Below are 17,576 nucleotides of genomic sequence, written 5' to 3' on the forward strand. Positions count from 1 at the left end.
AGGAGAAATACACCCCTCTCCCCAGGTGCGCTTCCCCTCTCCCTTTTTAATGCAGATTTACGAGCTGCCAGATTTTCATCTCCGGGTGTGAGCTGCCCGCTGGCGCTCATTGAGCACTTGGCAGCTCATCCGAATTACGCTGATATGGCCTGCGCTTGAACATTTTTGGGCCTCTTGTCCACTTGCTTCAGGCGGACAGCGTGGCTGCTCCGCAACAATCAACCATTTGTGCTGGCCGCTCATTTTGAGTCCCACTCATAAACCAAGTCAGGCAGGCCTGGGGCAGCCAGTGGGCGGGACCTTTTTTTGAAAAAAAAATTTCATCCCAGTGGTCTCCCATTGCTATTTCTGTACTGAAACCAGTGCAAAGCTGATATTTAAAGCTATTTCTGACAAAACTTCGTTGGTTGGTGAGAAGGGCCTCATTTATGCAATTAACAACATTGTGCATAGAACTTTGCTTTCCTTAATACAAGAGCATTGCGATTGGGCAGATTAATCACACCTCCCTGTTCTCCTTTCACAAAGTCTCCAGTTGCTGCACCATTCGGTGCAGTACATCTGTGACGTAAAGTGCACTAATGTCTTCACTTGACATATAGCTCAAGATGTTTCTTCCATGTGCTGTACTATTTTAATAAAACTTTGTTACAATTGATCTTTTGGCAAGCTGTCGTGCCACTGTTGGTATTTTCTAGAGCACTGAAAGGAGGCCACTTGGGCAAGATATTAGACTGGTCCATGGAACCATATCCAACAACAGTCAGCAGGGGCAATTTTCAACTGGAGCACACATGGGGCAGACGATGGGTAGAATGATCATGCCGCCTGCCCGATGGCTCCAGCGAGAGGCCTGAACCATTTTTATGGTCAGGACTTATCTAAATATAAACGCGCACAGGGAGCGGGCTGGGGGGTAGAATCTGATAGCTCCTCAGTTGGAGCCGAGCTGGAAATCAGACCCGGGAGGATGGGGGGTGTGAAGCAGTGTGAAAGGGGTGACTGGCTAACAGCCTGCCAGAAGATTTCTGTGAGGCCCAGAGCTTTCATGTTCCTAGTGGCCATGTAAAAATCATTGTGATGAAGCTTTCGGGGCCATTTCCTGAGACGCATTGCTGGATCTAGTTCTGGGGAATGTATACAGTGGTGTTGAACAGTTTTTTTTGGACTGGAGGGAGGTGTACAGTGGTGGTCCCTAGGGGTCGGTACTAGGACCACTGCTTCTTTTTTATATATATTAATGACTTGGACTTGGGTGCACAGGGCACAATTTCAAAATTTGTAGATGACACAAAACTTGGAAATGTAGTGAACAGTGAGGAGGATAGTGATAGACTTCAAGAGGACACAGACTGATAGAATGGGCGGACACATGACAGATGAAATTTAACACAGAGAAGTGCGGAGTGTTAAATTTCGGCAGGAAAAATGAGGAGAGCCAATATAAACTAAATGGTACACTGCTAAAGGGGGTGCAAGAACGAGAGAGCTGGGGGTATATATGCACAAATCGTTGAAGGTGGCAGGACAGGTTGAGAAAGCGGTTAAGAAAGCATGCGGGATCCTGGGCTTTATAAATAGATTTATAAATAGAGACTTAGAGTACAAAAGCAAGGAAGTTATGTTGAACCTTTATAAAACACTGGTTCGGCCACAACTGGAGTATTGTGTCCTATTCTGGGCACCGCACTTTAGGAAGGATGTGAAGGCCTTAGAGGGGGTCAGAAAAGATTTATTAGAATGGTTCCAGGAGTGAGGGACTTCAGTTACGTGGATAGACTGGAGAAGCTGGGGTTGTTCTCCTTAGAGCAGAGAAGGTTAAGAGGAGATTTGAAAGAGGTATTCAAAATCACGAAGGATTTAGATAAAGTAAATAAGGAGAAACTGATCCCGCTGGTGGAAAGGTCGAGAACCAGAGGACACAGATTTAAGGTGATCGGCAAAAGTAACCAAAGGCAACATGAGTAAAAACTTTTTTTACGCAACGAGTAGTTATGATCTGGAATGCGCTGCCTGAAAGGGTGGTGGAAGCAGATTCAATTGTGGCTTTCAAAAAGGAATTGGATAAATACTTGAAGGGAAAAAATTTACAGGACTACGGGGAAAGAGTGGGGGAATGGGACTAATTGGATTTTTTTTTTATTCGTTCATGGGTTGTGGGCGTCGCTGGCGAGGCCAACATTTATTGCCCATCCTTTTGCCTTTGAGAAGGTGGTGGTGAGCCGCCTTCTTGAACCGCTGCAGTCCATGTGGTGAAAGTTCTCCCACAGTGCTGTTAGGTAGGGAGTTCCAGGATTTTGACCCAGCGACGATGAAGGAACGGCAATATATTTCCAAGTCGGGATGGTGTGTGACTTGGAGGGGAACGTGCAGGTGGTGTTGTTCCCATGTGCCTGCTGCCCTTGCCCTTGCCCTTCTTGGTGATAGAGGTCGCAGTTTTGGGAGGTGCTGTCGAAGAAGCCTTGGCGAGTTGCAGCCTATGGATGGTACACACTGCAGCCACAGTGCGCCGGTGGTGAAGGGAGTGAATGTTTAGGGTGGTGGATGGGGTGCCAATCAAGCGGGCTGCTTTGTCCTGGATGGTGTTGAGCTGCTTCAGTGTTTTTGGAGCTGCACTCATCCAGGCAAGTGGAGAGTATTCCATCACACCCCTGACTTGTGCCTTGTAGATGGTGGAAAGGCTTTGGGGAGTCAGGAGGTGAGTCACTCGCCGCAGAATACCGAGCCTCTGACCTGCTCTCGTAGCCACAGTATTTATGTGGCTGGTCCAGTTAAGTTTCTGGTCAATGGTGGCCCCCAGGATGTTGATGGTGGGGGATTCAGCGATGGTAATGCCATTGAATGTCAAGGGGAGGTGGTTAGACTCTCTCTTGTTGGAGATGGTCATTGCCTGGCACTTGTCTGGCACGAATGTTACTTGCCGCTCATCAGCCCAAGCCTGGATGTTGACCAGGTCTTGCTGCATGCGGGCACGGACTGCTTCATTATCTGAGGGGTTGCGAATGCAACTGAACACCGTGCAATCATCAACGAACATCCCCATTTCTGACCTTATGATGGAGGGAAGGTCATTGATGAAGCAGCTGAAGATTGGTTGGGCCTAGGACACTGCCCTGAGGAACTCATGCAGCAATGTCCTGGGGCTGAGATGATTGGCCTCCAACAACCACTACCATCTTCCTTTGTGCTAGGTATGACTCCAGACACTGGAGAGTTTTCCCCCCGATTCTCATTGAGTTCAATTTTACTAGGGCTGCTTGGTGCCACACTCGGTCAAATGCTGCCTTGATGTCAAGGGCAGTCATTCTCACCTCACCTAATCACTGGAATTCAGCTCTTTCGTCCATGTTTGGACCAAGGCTGTAATGAGGTCTGGAGCCGAGTGGTCCTGGCGGAACCCAAACTGAGCATCAGTGAGCAGGTTATTGGTGAGTAAGTGCCGCTTGATAGCACTGTCGATGACACCTTCGACAGTGCTTTGCTGATGACTGAGAGTGGACTGATGGGGCGGTAATTGGCCTGATTAGATTTGTCCTGCTTTTTGTGGATAGGAAATACCTGGGCAATTTTCCACATTGTCGGGTAGATGCTAGTGTTGTAGCTGTACTGGAACAGTTTGGCTAGAGGCACAGCTAGTTCTGGAGCACAAGTCTTCAGCACTACAGCTGGGATGTTGTCGGGGCCCATAGCCTTTGTTGTATCCAGTGCACTCAGCCATTTCTTAATATCATATGGAGTGAATCGAATTGGCTGAAAGTTCGGTGGTAGTTGTCCTTGCAGTCCTCAACATTGACTGAACCCCATGAAATTTCATGGCTTCAGGCCAAACAAGGAAACCACCTGCTTATCACCACTTAATGTCCCTTCCAGTGATGAATCAATACATTACCTGGAGGAAGCTTTGGTTGGTAAGCTTCAATATCCATCATTAAGAATGGCTCAGTAGTATCACAACTGACTGAATTGACGGAGTCCTGAAGTATGTAGCTGCCAGACTGGGCCTTTGTCAGTTGGTGAGGGAGCCATCTCAAGAGAGTAACCTACTTGACCTTTTTCTCACCAACCTGTATACTGCAGACTCGTCTCTTCACGATAGCATTGGTAGCAATGACCACCACACAGACCTTGTGAAAATAATGTCTCATCTCCACCAGGAGGACATCCTTCATCGTGCAGTGTGGCACTATCATAGTGATAAGTGGGGCAGACCAAGGACAGATCTGGTAGCTTAAAACAAGTATCCATGAGGTGGTGTGGGCCATCAACAACAGCATAATGGTACACCACCACAATCTGTAATCTCATGGCATTGCACATCTCTCACTTCTTGATCACTGCCATGCCAAGAGACTAATCCTGGTTCAATACTGATTGTAGAAGGACGTGCCAGAAGCAACATCAGGCAGACTTCAGAATGGGGTACCAATCTAATGAAGCTACTACGGAGGGCTACCTATGTACTAAATACAAAAAGCAGCCAACTATAGACAGATCTAAGTGTTCCCATAGCTAACTGATCAGAGTAAAACTCTATTCCGATCACATCCAGTTCAGGATGGTGGTGGATCGCCAGGCAAGTAACAGGAGGAGGAGGCTCCATGAAGATCCTTAACCATGGTGTAACCCCACACATGAGCACAAGTGATTATTAACATTTTCAGCCAAAAGTACCAAGTGTAAAATCCTACTTGGCCTGCTTTCGAGGTCCCCACCATCATACATTCCATCGATCAGCCAATTGGTTCACTCCACATGACATTAAGACGCAGATAAGTGCATTGGACACAGCAAAGAGTATGGGTCATCATGACATCCCTGCTATAGTGCTAAGGACCTGTGCACCAGAGCTAACCGCTCCCCCAGCTAAGCCATTCCAATACAGTTATGACACTGAAAAATTACGTAGATATGTCCTATTCGTAAAAAAACAGAATTATTTTAACTCAGTCAATTATCACCCTATCATCCTCCTCCCAATCTTCAGTAAAGTGATAGGAGGATAGTGCCATCAAGCAATACGTTCTCACCTATAACCTGCTTGTCGATGCTCAGTTCAATTTCTGCCTGAACCACTTAGATGCAAAACTCATCACAGCCTTAATCCCGATATAGATGCAAGAACTGAATGCCAGAGGAGAGGTGAGAGTAACTTCCCTCGATATTCAAGACAGCATTCGACCGAGTATGACACCAAGGAGATCTAGGAAAACTGAGGTCCATGGGGATCAAAGGGAAAATCCTTCTGTGGCTCAAGTTATATCTGACAGAAAGGATGATGGTTGTGGTTGTCAGAGTCCAATCATTGCAGCCCCAGGACATTGCTGCAGGTGTTCCTCAGGGAAATGTTATTGGCCCAGCCAACTTCAGCTCCTTCATCAATGACCATCACTCCATCATAAGGTCATGATTGGGGCTGTTTGCTGAAGATTCCACTATGTTCAGCTCCATTCACAACTTCCCAGATAACAAGGCAGCTTAGGTCTGCTTATAGCAGGACCTGGATAACATCCAGACTTAGTAACATGCATACCACATAAATGACAGGTAATGACTATCTTGAACAAGAGAAAGCCCAGCCGTCTCCCCCTGACTTCCAACAGCACCACTGTCACCAAGTCCTCCACGTTCAACATCTTGAGAGTCACCTCTGAAAACATGAAATTGGAAGCAAAGTTGATGACATTTTCCAGTTTGGGCGAGAGCAGAAAACGGCATCAATGTACCAGAAAAAGAAGTGAGGGAGGGGACCTGAGTAGGACTGGAACGAGGAATGTTCCATGTATCCCACGAAAAGGCAGGCATAGCTAGGATCCATACGGGTTCCCATAGCAACATCTTTTAGTTGGAGGAAGTGAGTGGAGTCAGTGGAGAAGTTGTTCAATGTAAGAACAAATTCAGCCAAGCAGAGGAGGGTGGTGGTGGATGGGGACTGGTTGGGCCTCCATTCAAGGAAGAAGCAGAGAGCCCGCAGGCTGTCCTGGTGGGGGATGGAGGTGTAGAGGGACTGGATGTCTGTGATGAAAAGGAGTCTGTTAGGACCGGGAAACTGTTAGAGTGGCGGAGGGCGTCAGAAGATTCGCGGATGTAGATCGGCAGAGACTGGACAAGGGGAAAAAAAAGAGTCGAGATAGGAAGAAATAAGTTCCGTGGGGCAAGAACAGGCTGAAACGATGGGTCTCCCAGGGCAGTCCTGTTTGTAGATCTTGTGAAGGAGGTAGAAGTGGGCTGTGTGAGGTTGGGGGACATTGAGGTTGGAGGTCATGGAGAGGAAGATCTCCAGAGGAGATGATGTTAGTGACAGTCTGGGAAACTATGGCTTGATGTTCGGCTGTGGGGTCATGGTCCAGGGGGAGGTAGGAAGAGGTGTTGGAGAGTTGGCATTCAGCCTCCACAAGATAGAGGTCTGTTCGTCAAACAACAAAAGTACCGCCCTTGTCAGCAGGCTTAATGACAATGTCAGGGTTAGACCTGAGTGAACGGAGCACTGCAAGTTCAGAGGGAGGTAGGTTAGAGTGAGTGAGGGGAGTAGAGAAATTGAGACAGCCGATATCACATTGGCAGTTCCCAATGAAAAGATCAAGAGAGGGTAAGAGGCCAGAGGGAGGGGTCCAGGTGGAACGAGAATTCTGAAGACGGGAGAAAGGGTCCACTACGCGGGAGGAAGATTCCTGGCAAAAGAAGTGGGTGCGGAGGTGAAGGCGATGGAAGAAGAGCTCAGTATCATGCCGAGCTCAATTCATTGAGGTGGGGGCGTAAGGGAATGAAGCTGAGGTTGTTGCTGAGGACTGATCGTTCAGGGGTCAGTGAGTGGAAGGTCAGAGGGGATAGTGAAAATATGACAAAGGGTGAGATTGGAGGGAGGGATGGGATCAGAAGAAAGTGAAGCGGAAGAAGGATCAAGAGGGGTGTTGGTACCTGAGAGTTGTTGAAACTTGCAGTCCTTGACACCTGAAAGGAAGAAAAAAAGTTTTTTGTTAAAGCGCAGGATGAGCTGAAGGATAAAATGGAACTGCGGACCAGGACAACTCTGAAACAAAGTGAGTCGGTGCTGCTGAAGAGAGAGATCGAGAGTGTGCGTGTGGTGGTGCATGGTGTTGTGCGTGGATCTCGAAGTGGCGAGAGCAATGGTTCGAGGAACGCTGAATATTATGGAGATATCTATAATCACGGGTGGATCCGAAACATGAAGACGGAATTTAAGTTGGAATCCACGTGGAATAAGTCGGAGCAGGAGACAGTTGCTGAGGAAAGAGATGTGGCTGTGAAAGCGAGTTTTAGTAGATACCTGATCAAGCATGAGAAGGGAAACGCAAAGCAATGATGGTGAACATAGAATCATAGACTGGTTACAGCACAGAAGGAGGCCAGTCGGCCTATCGGGCCCATGCCGGCTCTTTGTAAGAGCAATCCAGTTAGTCCCATTCCCCCGCTCTTTCCCTTTAGCCCTGCAAATTTTTTCCCTTCAAGTATTTATCCAATTCCTTTTTGAAAGTCGTAAACAATTTTACAACACCAAGTTATAGTCCAGCAATTTTATTTTAAATTCACAAGCTTTCGGAGATTTTCTCCTTCCTCAGGCAAATGTTTCAAGAGCTCCTTGAAGCCTATGCATTTATACATATAGAACAATACATGGTGTTTACAGACTGCCCCTGCAACTGCCCGTTGCCAAGGCAATCACCGTGTTCAGACAGAGAGGTGTCACCTGCAGAACCCCCGAATACACATTCAACAAAAAAACAAACAGGGAAAAAAAACAGAGAAAAAAAACACAGAGAGAGGCAGAAACATCCGGAAGGCAGAGAGAGCCAGCAAATGACCCATTATATTAAAAACAGATAACATTTGTTCGCTGGTGGGGTAACGTGTAGCGTGACATGAACCCAAGATCCCGGTTGAGGCCGTCCTCATGGGTGCGGAACTTGGCTATCAATTTCTGCTCGACGATTTTGCGTTGTCGTGTGTCTCGAAGGCCGCCTTGGAGTACGCTTACCCGAAGGTCGGTGGATGAATGTCCATGACTGCTGAAGTGTTCCCCGACTGGGAGGGAACCCTCCTGTTTGGCGATTGTTGCGCGGTGTCCGTTCATCCGTTGTCGCAGCGTCTGCATGGTCTCGCCAATGTACCATGCTCTGGGGCATCCTTTCCTGCAACGTATGAGGTAGACAACGTTGGCCGAGTCACAGGAGTATGAACCATGCACCTGGTGGGTGGTGTCCTCTCGTGTGATGGTGGTATCTGTGTCGATGATTTGGCATGTCTTGCAGAGGTTACCGTGGCAGGGTTGTGTGGTGTCGTGGACGCTGTTCTCTTGAAAGCTAGGTAATTTGCTGCGAACGATGGTCTGTTTGAGGTTGGGTGGCTGTTTAAAGGCGAGTAGTGGAGGTGTGGGGATGGCCATAGCGAGGTGTTTGTCCTCATTGATGACATGTTGAAGGCTGCGGAGAACATGGCGTAGTTTCTCCGCTCCGGGGAAGTACTGGACGACAAAGGGTACTCTGTTGGTTGCGTCCCGTGTTAGTCTCCTGAGGAGGTCTATGCGATTTTTTGCTGTGGCCCGTCGGAACTGTCGATCGATGAGTCGAGCGTCATATCCCGTTCTTACTAGGGCGTCTTTCAGCGTCTGTAGGTGTCCATCGCGTTCCTCCTCGTCTGAGCAGACCCTGTGTATTCGCAGGGCCTGTCCATAGGGGATGGCCTCTTTGATGTGGTTAGGGTGGAAGCTGGAAAAGTGGAGCATCGTGAGGTTGTCCGTGGGCTTGCGGTAGAGTGAGGTGCTGAGGTGCCCGTCTTTGATGGAGATTCGTGTGTCCAAGAAAGAAACTGATTCTGAGGAGTAGTCCATGGTGAGCTTGATGGTGGGATGGAACTTGAATCTGAATCTGAGTCACGATTGAATCTGCTTCCATCACCCTTTCAGGCAGCACATTTCAACTCATAACCGCTCGCTGCATAAAAAAGTTTTTCCTCATGTCGCTTTTGGTTCTTTTGCCAATCACCTTAAATCTGAGTCCTCTGGTTCTCGACCTTGCCGCCAATGGGAACAGTTTCTCTTTATTTACTAAACCCTTCGTGATTTTGAACACTTCTATCAAATCTCCTCTCAACCTTCTCTGCTCTAAGGAGAACAACCCCAGCTTCTCCAGTCTATCTACATAATTGAAGTCCCTCATCCCTGGAACCATTCCAGTAAATCTTTTCTGCACCCCCTCTAAGGCCTTCACATCCTTCCTAAAGTGCGTTGTCCAGAATTGGACACAGTACTCCAGCCCAAACAAATGTTTTGTAAAGGTTCAACATATCTTCCTTGTTTTTGTAATCTGTGCCTCTATTTATAAAGCCCTAGATCCCATATGCTTTTTTAACCGCCTCTCAACCTGTCCTGCCACCTTCAAAGATTTGTGCACATATACCCCCAGGTCTCTCTGTTCCTGCACCCCCTTTAGAATTGTACTATTTAGTTTATATTGCCTTTCCTCGTTCTTCCTGCCAAAATGTATCACTTCGCACTTCTCTGCGTTAAATTTCACCTGCCATGTGTCCACCCACTCTACCAGCCTGTCGATGTCCTCTTGAAATCTACTACTATCCTCCTCACTGTTTACTACATTTCCGAGTTTTGTGACAAGGTGAAAGATACAAATGGAAATCCCGACGGAGAGAAAATCAGACCTTCTTCAAGGTGGGCATTGCTGGAAGAGAAGTGGCTGTGAATTAAACATTAAATCAAAAGCAAAATACTGTGGGTGCTGGAAATCTGAAAGAAAATGCTGGAAATACTCAGCAAGTCTGTGGAGAAACAAACAGAGTATATCTATCGTTTGATCGCACCAATGAATCAAGGTTGTCAAACTTCAGTTATCAAGATCCATAGGCCTGTAATCTCATTCGCATGCTACATATAATCCCTAAGGATAAAAAACCACCTGTTTTTGCTACCTGTTTAATATCTCATAGATTAAGGAGTGTAAGGTCACCAAGAATTTTCTGGAACCTGTGCAAAAAAAAACTCTCATGGAAACCAGCTATGATCATAGTATGCCATATAGTACTATTGGTAGCCACTTTCACTGTTATATTTGTTGGCAGGCTGGTGATAATGATTCCCATTTGATTTCAAAAATTTTGAAGAGTTGTACTGCCAATTCTAGCTACGCTACATGGGTTGAATTCATGCTCTTAGAAGAAAGCAAGACTGAATAAAAAACATGACTGCTCCAGAAAACACCACCCTGCAACATAAGTTGCCTCTGGAGACAATGGTGCACTAAAACTCTGATTTGGTTGGGATTTCAGACCAAGCTCTGTGATGGATCTTGGACAATCTGAGTGCAGATAGAGTTGCTGAATTTGCAACATCTATTATTCCAAATAAAAATTGGATATAATGAAATTGGCAAGAATCTGTTCACTTGGAATACTAATCAAGAAGTCTTAGCACGTCATCATGAAACTTGCACACAGGGCTATGTTTTGTATGCAGTTTTGTTTCCTGCTAAGATGCAAATATGATACTGTGGTGTATAATACTTTATAAATATATCAGTTTGCTCCTTTGGGTGAACATCCAAAAGTCAGCAGAACATGAGTGACTTTTGACTTCATTTTCCTGCCTCTATGAGCTGCACCAGCAGCAAAAGTGAAATTGGAAATAGAGCAATCATGGCTGCGACTAGCATAATTAGCCCCTGCCTGGATCAAATTCTCCTGCTCACACCAAATCTAATTGATGGAGCTTTAGGAGCAATTAATGATGCCATAACTGTGTCGGTGCATTTACTTTGTTACACCTGGCATATTCTCCATCGGGTGCGAGGCAGCCATGGCTGACACTGTCTGTATGTGATTGATTTGAAGGTACTCTTGAGTAGATGATATCGTAATTAGGGCTGGTCTACCAATTTCCCTTATCTGCTGCTGTCTGTATATGCTTGATTTGAAGGTACTGTCAAGTAGATAATATCGTAATTAGGGCTGGTCTACCAATTTCCCTGATCAATTGTTGTTTACAAAAAAAGAAACATTTTTTGATTACAGCTAATTTCACAGTAGGGGATATTTTAGACCTCTTTACACAGGAGCAGTTGTTTTAATCTTAACTTTACCATCCAGAGCCAGAGCTTTATTTAAATATTAGAATGCAATAAATGAAGTCCAGTGCAATTTTCCACTTAGCATAAATTGGGCTGGGTACTCCTTCACCTATCTGGATTGGGCTGAAGGAAAAGATCCTGAGCAATGGCGCTCTTAAACAGTCTTAGCCTTTTTCATTTCTTTTTTGTTTTCCCGTTTTACAATACATTTTTGCACCAGCTTCTTTTATTAATTTCTGTTGGTATTTTTATGAAAACGTATGTTTTTGAGAATTTATTTTTCCTAGCAACGTGTAATATTTATGTGGTAACAGATATTATCTGCTAATTTACCAGAAAGTGGACTGTTTGAAGCATAGAATTACATAGAAAGTACAACACAGGAGCAGGCCGTTTGGCCCAACTAGTCTGTGTTGCTGTTTATCCTCCACATGAGCAGTAGTTCTAATTCCACATGTTCACCTTGTTCTAACCTATTCTTAAATGTGGACATGGTCTCTGCTACAATCACTAACTCTGTTAATGCATTCAAAGGCTCCATCACCCTCTGCATAAAAAAGGTTTCTCCTAAACCTTGTACATTTAATCTGATATCTACGTCCCCTTATTCTAGAAGCTTCATTCACTGGAAACAGTCCGTTTCGATCTACTCTTGTCCTATCCCTTCATAAATTTAAACAGCTCTATCAAATCATCCCTTTAATTTTCTCTGTTCTAATGGAGACAGTCTCAATTTTTCAGTACTTGCATTTCCTCATACTAGGCAACATTCTAGTGAAAGATGCAACTCTCTATTCCCAGTTTATTACAATCTCGCTATGTAACCATGCCTATGTAACTTGAGTTTCACTGTGTCCATTCGCGTGCGTGTTTTGGCTCCTGCTCTGGACCCTAGCCCATTGCTTCTATTTCCCCTTTTTTCCCCTTTTCTCTTTACCCTCTCTCCTGTCGTCATGCCTCCTTTCGTTTTACCCTCTTGAGTACTCTGCCGCCCCCTCCCCCAAATCCGTACCTCAACCCTCAGCACTCTCGACCTTCCTATTCTCCTGCTGCCGTCCCAGGCTTGACTCTCTTAGATAAGCCTACAGCTTCCCTCTGTGCCTCTCTTGGCATCCTCCGAAGGGCCTATTAAGGCACTCGTTGCTGCCTCCTTACAAGCAGCAACCCTAACTGCCCCATCCTATTCTCTCACCGACCTTCCCGCCCAGTGCGCCTGATGGGGGAAAATCTTGCCAACCTCCTTCCTGTCCCTCCCAATGCTGACCCTGTGGGCTCTGCCAGATGATTAGCTATCACTGCCTCTCTCCGCACCTTGTTCACAAGTAAATGTCCGTTCACTTGTGAACAAGGTCCTTGCCATCCATGAGCTTATTGTGGCTGATTGCAATGATATCTTGGCCTTGACGGAAATCTGGTTAATGGGTGATGACACCTTCCCCTTTAATGAAATCTCCCCACCTGGCTATATCTTCCACCACTTGCCCTGCCCAGACCACCACGGTGGTGGTGTGGCCCTTATCACTAAACCATACCTTGGTCTGTCCCCCTACTCCTCTGACACCTTCTCCTCCTTTGAGCATCTCACCTTGTTCCACCCCTCTCACTTCTCCTTTAAAATCCTCATTCTCTACCACCCACCCAAGTACCACACCAAGTTTCTCACCGAGATATCTTCACTGCTCTCCTCCCTCCGCCTCTACACCAAGTGACTTCTCATCCTTGGTGACTTTAACCTCCTCTCTACCTCTTTCTCCTCCTTTAAGACACTCCTTAATACCTACCTCTTTGACCCAGCTTTTGGTCACCCGTCTTAATATCTCCTTTTGTGGCTTGGTGTCATATTTTGTTTGATAATCATTCTTGTGAACCGCTTTGGGACATTTTACTACGTTAAAGGTGCTATACAAATGCAAGTTGTTGATTCTGTGCTGTACGCTTCCTACTGCCTCAACATCCCTTTTGTAGTGTAGAGCCCAAAAATGCCCACAGTACTCCAACTGTGACTTACTAAGGTTTTATATACATTCACAATTGCATTTTGATTTTCATATCCTATACCACTTGCCATAAAATTCAGTATTCCATTAGCTTTTTATGGCCACATCTACTTGAGATGCTGCTTTTAATTTTCAATACTTCAGCAGAATGGGGGAATGAAAAAGGGAAGGGCCATGAAAAAGGAGATTTTAGAAGGCAAACTTTCAGTGGAGCTCAAGGAGCAACGAAGCATCAAAGTGAAGTTCCACGACAGTCACCAACTCGGGTTAAAATTAATGATTGAGGTTAGATTTAACGCACCATAATTATAGTTTGGGAAATGCAGCAGTATAATGACCTTGGGCAGCCATGTCACACTGCATTTGTTATTCAAAGGGAAAGGGAAAGGGGATGAAAGTGCTGGCCATGTTGACCAGTTAATGTCTGATATGTGTGTGGACAGCACATTGTCTGATACTGCAGATAATTCCATACCATTTTAAATATTTCATGAGTAAATTGGCATGGGATTGAAAGAAGGCATGAGAGGAACCAGTGTGCACCAGAGCTGGACTGCTCACACCTGCCATTATGACACCAACCATATCTGCAGGCACTGGCACATCTACCTGCCAGTGGCTATGGGGACTAGGCCCTGCAGGCACCAGGTAGGCACAGAGCAAGTTGCAGATCTGTGCCATCTGCTGCAAGGATACCTGTAGTCAATCTGCATCATATGGACAGCCTTGCCAGCGGCAGTCAATGTCACCTACTCTCTCGAATATTTTGCCTTCGCTCCCTCCCAGGTGAGCTGAGGGATCATTTGCTGTATCAGACAATGTGCTGTCCACACATTATCATTGATGGTAGCCATGTAACCATCATAGAATCATAGAATCTTACAGCACAGAAGGAGACCATTTGGCCCATTGCGCCTGTGCCAGCTCTTTGAAAGAGCTGTCCAATTTGAAATCAATTTCCCCATAACTCTGCAAATTAGTCCTCTTCAAGTGCATGTCCAATTGCCTTTTGAAAGTTCCTATGGAATCTGCTTCCACCACCCTTTCAGGAGTGCATTCTAGATCTTAACAACCCACTGTGTGACAAAAATTCTCTTCATTCCCCCTCTAGTTCTTTTGCCAATTATTTTAAATCTATGTCCTCTGGTTACCAACCCACTTGCCAGAGGAAACAGTTTCTCCCTATTTGCTCTGTCAAAACCCCTCATTATTTAGAATACCTCAATTAGTTCTCCCCTTAACCTTCTCTGCTCTAAGGAGAACAAGCCCAGCTTCTCCAACTCTCCACATAACTGAAGTCCCTCGTCCCTGGTATCATCCCGGTAAACCTCCTCTGTACCCTCTCCAAGCCCTTGACATCCTTCCTAAAAGTGTGGTGCCAGGAATTGTGCACAATAGTTCAACTGAGGCCCAACCAGTGATCTGTAAAGGTTTAGCATGACTTCCTTGTTATTGTATTCAATACCCCTATTTACAAAGCCAAGTATCCCACACGCTTTCTTAACCACCTTATCAACTTGCCCTGCCACCTTCAAAGATTTGTGAATATGTATCCCCAGGCCCACCTTCTCTTGCACCCCCCTCAAAATAGCACCATTTAGATCATATTGCCTCTCCACATTGTTCCTCTCAAAGTGCATCACTGTTGTCCAATCTGTAAGTGACAATGTATCAAGCGAAAAGTTGTACTACAGTAATTTTATGTGTGAAGCCCTTTGAAAATGTGTGCGTACCAAGGGTGTTAGTTGTAAGTTGCAGCCTGAATACTACCCTGCTCAACTATGAGTATTTATCAATGAAAATGCTTTAAGGTTGAGTGAGGCTTGGCCAGCTGTAAATGTGGAAAAGGCTGATGGGTAACACTTGGACCATCTACCTTGTAAATGTTGGTATTGGATAGTCTTACCTTTGCAACTTCCTTAACATTTTCCATTATCCAGTGCATCTGTTCCCAAATCCTGTGAGTACTGGACCCAGCATTGAGCATGGCTCCCACCTTCTGTCAAGTATGTTACACTGTTGTCTTCTTGGAGAGAGGGTGCCCTGGAGTGCCCAATAGGACAGCCATACTAACACCCATGTAATGCAGGAGGACCTCCATTTTTCCAGCCATCAAATGGGGATCTAGGCCAACACTCAGTGCAGTACTGTCGGAGTGCTGCATTGTCAGAGGTACCGTCCTTCAGATGAGTTCACCTCTCTACTGATGCCAGGGATGAGAAGCAATAGTTATGAGGAGAGATTTCGGATACTGGGACTGTTTCCACTGAAGCAGAGAAGGCCCAGAGGAGATTTAACTGAGGTTCTTAAAATTATTAAGGGTTTTGATAGAGTGAATAGGGAAAAACTATTTCCTCTGGAGACAGCTGTTACAGAATGTAATGCTTTGACACAGAAAGTAGTTGAAGCAAAGCCTGTTGCATCTTTTAAGGGAAATGCAGGTAAGTATTTGAAGCAGAGGAAGATACAGGGCTATGGGGACAGAGCAGGGCAGTGGGATTAGTTTTCAGTTGCTCCAGCAAAGAGTTGGCATGGGCACAATGGACCGACTGACCTCCTTCTGTGCTGTAAATTTCTATGGTCCTGTGGTTTAGCAGTTTCCTGCCTCTACATTTAGTTTACTGCCCACAGGATTTTGCTAGTCACTTTCTTTGCCTTTCGAAAAGCTGAATATGTACTTTTAAAAAACTTGCAGCCTTTTTACCCATTTGTGCAGCCAATTTCTTCTACATGCACAATTTTCATATCTATCCCTTTGATAAGTTTTTAATATTAGGTCCAAGGAGCTTAAAGTAATTAATTAGGGCCAACCCTTTAGAGTTATGACCAGAAAATAAATCTTCATATGGCATGATGTCACAGCATGCCAACACTCCTGAATCCTGCAATTTTGAAAGGTTTTTTAATGTTTTGAGTTCACATGGGAACTTAAACAGGTAGAAAGCCTCATTTAAATCTCCCATGTGAACTGTGAGCATTAAAAACTCACATTAAACCGGGGTCCCATCTATCGTCTTGGGTAGATGTAAAAGATCCCATGGCACATTTCAAAGAGCAGGGGAGTCCACCTGGTGTCCTGGCCAACAATTATCCCTTAACCAACCACTAAAAACAGATTATCTGGTCATTATTTGTTTTGTGGGACCTTGGTTGCCGCATTTGCCTACATTACAACAGTGACTACACTTCAAAAGTACTTCTGCTGTGAAGGTCTTTGGTACATCCTAAGAACTTTCTTTTGCAGCAGTCACAAATTTTTGCCTAAGCTGACTTTATTATCTTATGTTGGAAGTGATTCTGTGTATGTTGAATCCAGTTGCTCTGGAATTTACACCATTTAAGGCACTTATACATTGAAGAGGTTTCCTGGTGATACAATAAGGTGATTCCTGATGTTCACCGCTAGTTTAGTGGGAGAGGTGTTCCATGGCAGGGAAGGGTTACTCCCTGCACTTTCAGTATTACTTTCAATTTTTAGAGTCTTTCATCCTGTTTCAGGACAGTGACCATTATATGTCACACTTTGTGTATACGTGTTGCAGACCCAGTTCCCTGTAGCAATGGTGAACTCTGCTGTTAAATGCATGGGACTGACTCTGCATTTACTTTAATTTCATGGGTTCATGATGCTGTTGGTTTACTGTTGCTTGCCTGGTTTACACTTTAAACCGTAGGGGTGAAACTCGTCTTGAGCGGTAACGCAAAGTGGGCGGTAGCGAATGGACAGCCTGTTTTGTGCTCTGCCCAATTTTCTTTCCCATCGAAGTCAAGTCAGGCGGAGAGTAAAATAAGCTGTCGATTCACTAGCACCCATTTTGTGTTACTACCCAATATGAATTTCACCCCATGTATCTACAACCAGCTGCATTCAAGTAGTGTAGAACACCTATGGGTTCTGGGTGCAGGCCTGAGCATAAGTGAAATGCAATTGGGTAAAAGAATACTGCCCTTTTGGATTCCATTGTGGATTTAGCATTGGTGCATCAAAATGACATCAGGTGTGATTTGTTTCTCGAATGGAAACTCTGCTGACCTTGTCAGTCACAGAAATGAAAAGTGGTTTCTTGTTCTCTCCACTAGGGATTTGAACTCTTGAGATCACTTCCAATGCACAAAAAATTAGATAGCTTGATAAAAGGAACTAGCCAGCATTATACAGACTTTAAAAAAAAAACTGAAACATAGAGAATGTTTATAAAAACACTTGTGATTAAAAGCAATCTATCCAGCAGTAATGAAGTTGGATGATTGCATGTGCAACTGTTTCCTTATGCCATGATTTGGGTCTTGCTCATTTTCCCAGAGCAGTAATTTACACTGTCTCATTAATATACATCAGTGAAAATCCGATTCATCTCCCCCTCCAGAAACAAACCTCTTCAATTTCCCCCCCACTTCTTCTCTCCTCTGCTCTACCTGCACCCACCGCCCCCCCCCCCCCCCCCCCCACGGCCTAATCACCTCCACCAGCCTTCAACTACCCATC

The 17,576-nt window shown here is 45.3% G+C and overlaps 1 protein-coding gene across 3 annotated transcripts in view; it reads left to right on the top strand.

Annotated features, from left to right (window-relative positions):
* The window catches only part of rhbdf1a (rhomboid 5 homolog 1a (Drosophila)), a 357,313-nt gene that overhangs the window by 152,686 nt on the left and 187,051 nt on the right, over positions 1–17,576 (top strand). The gene's annotated exons all lie outside the window — the stretch shown is intronic.

The sequence above is a fragment of the Heptranchias perlo genome, chromosome 22, assembly GCF_035084215.1.
Source record: "Heptranchias perlo isolate sHepPer1 chromosome 22, sHepPer1.hap1, whole genome shotgun sequence".
Lineage (NCBI taxonomy): Eukaryota > Metazoa > Chordata > Chondrichthyes > Hexanchiformes > Hexanchidae > Heptranchias > Heptranchias perlo.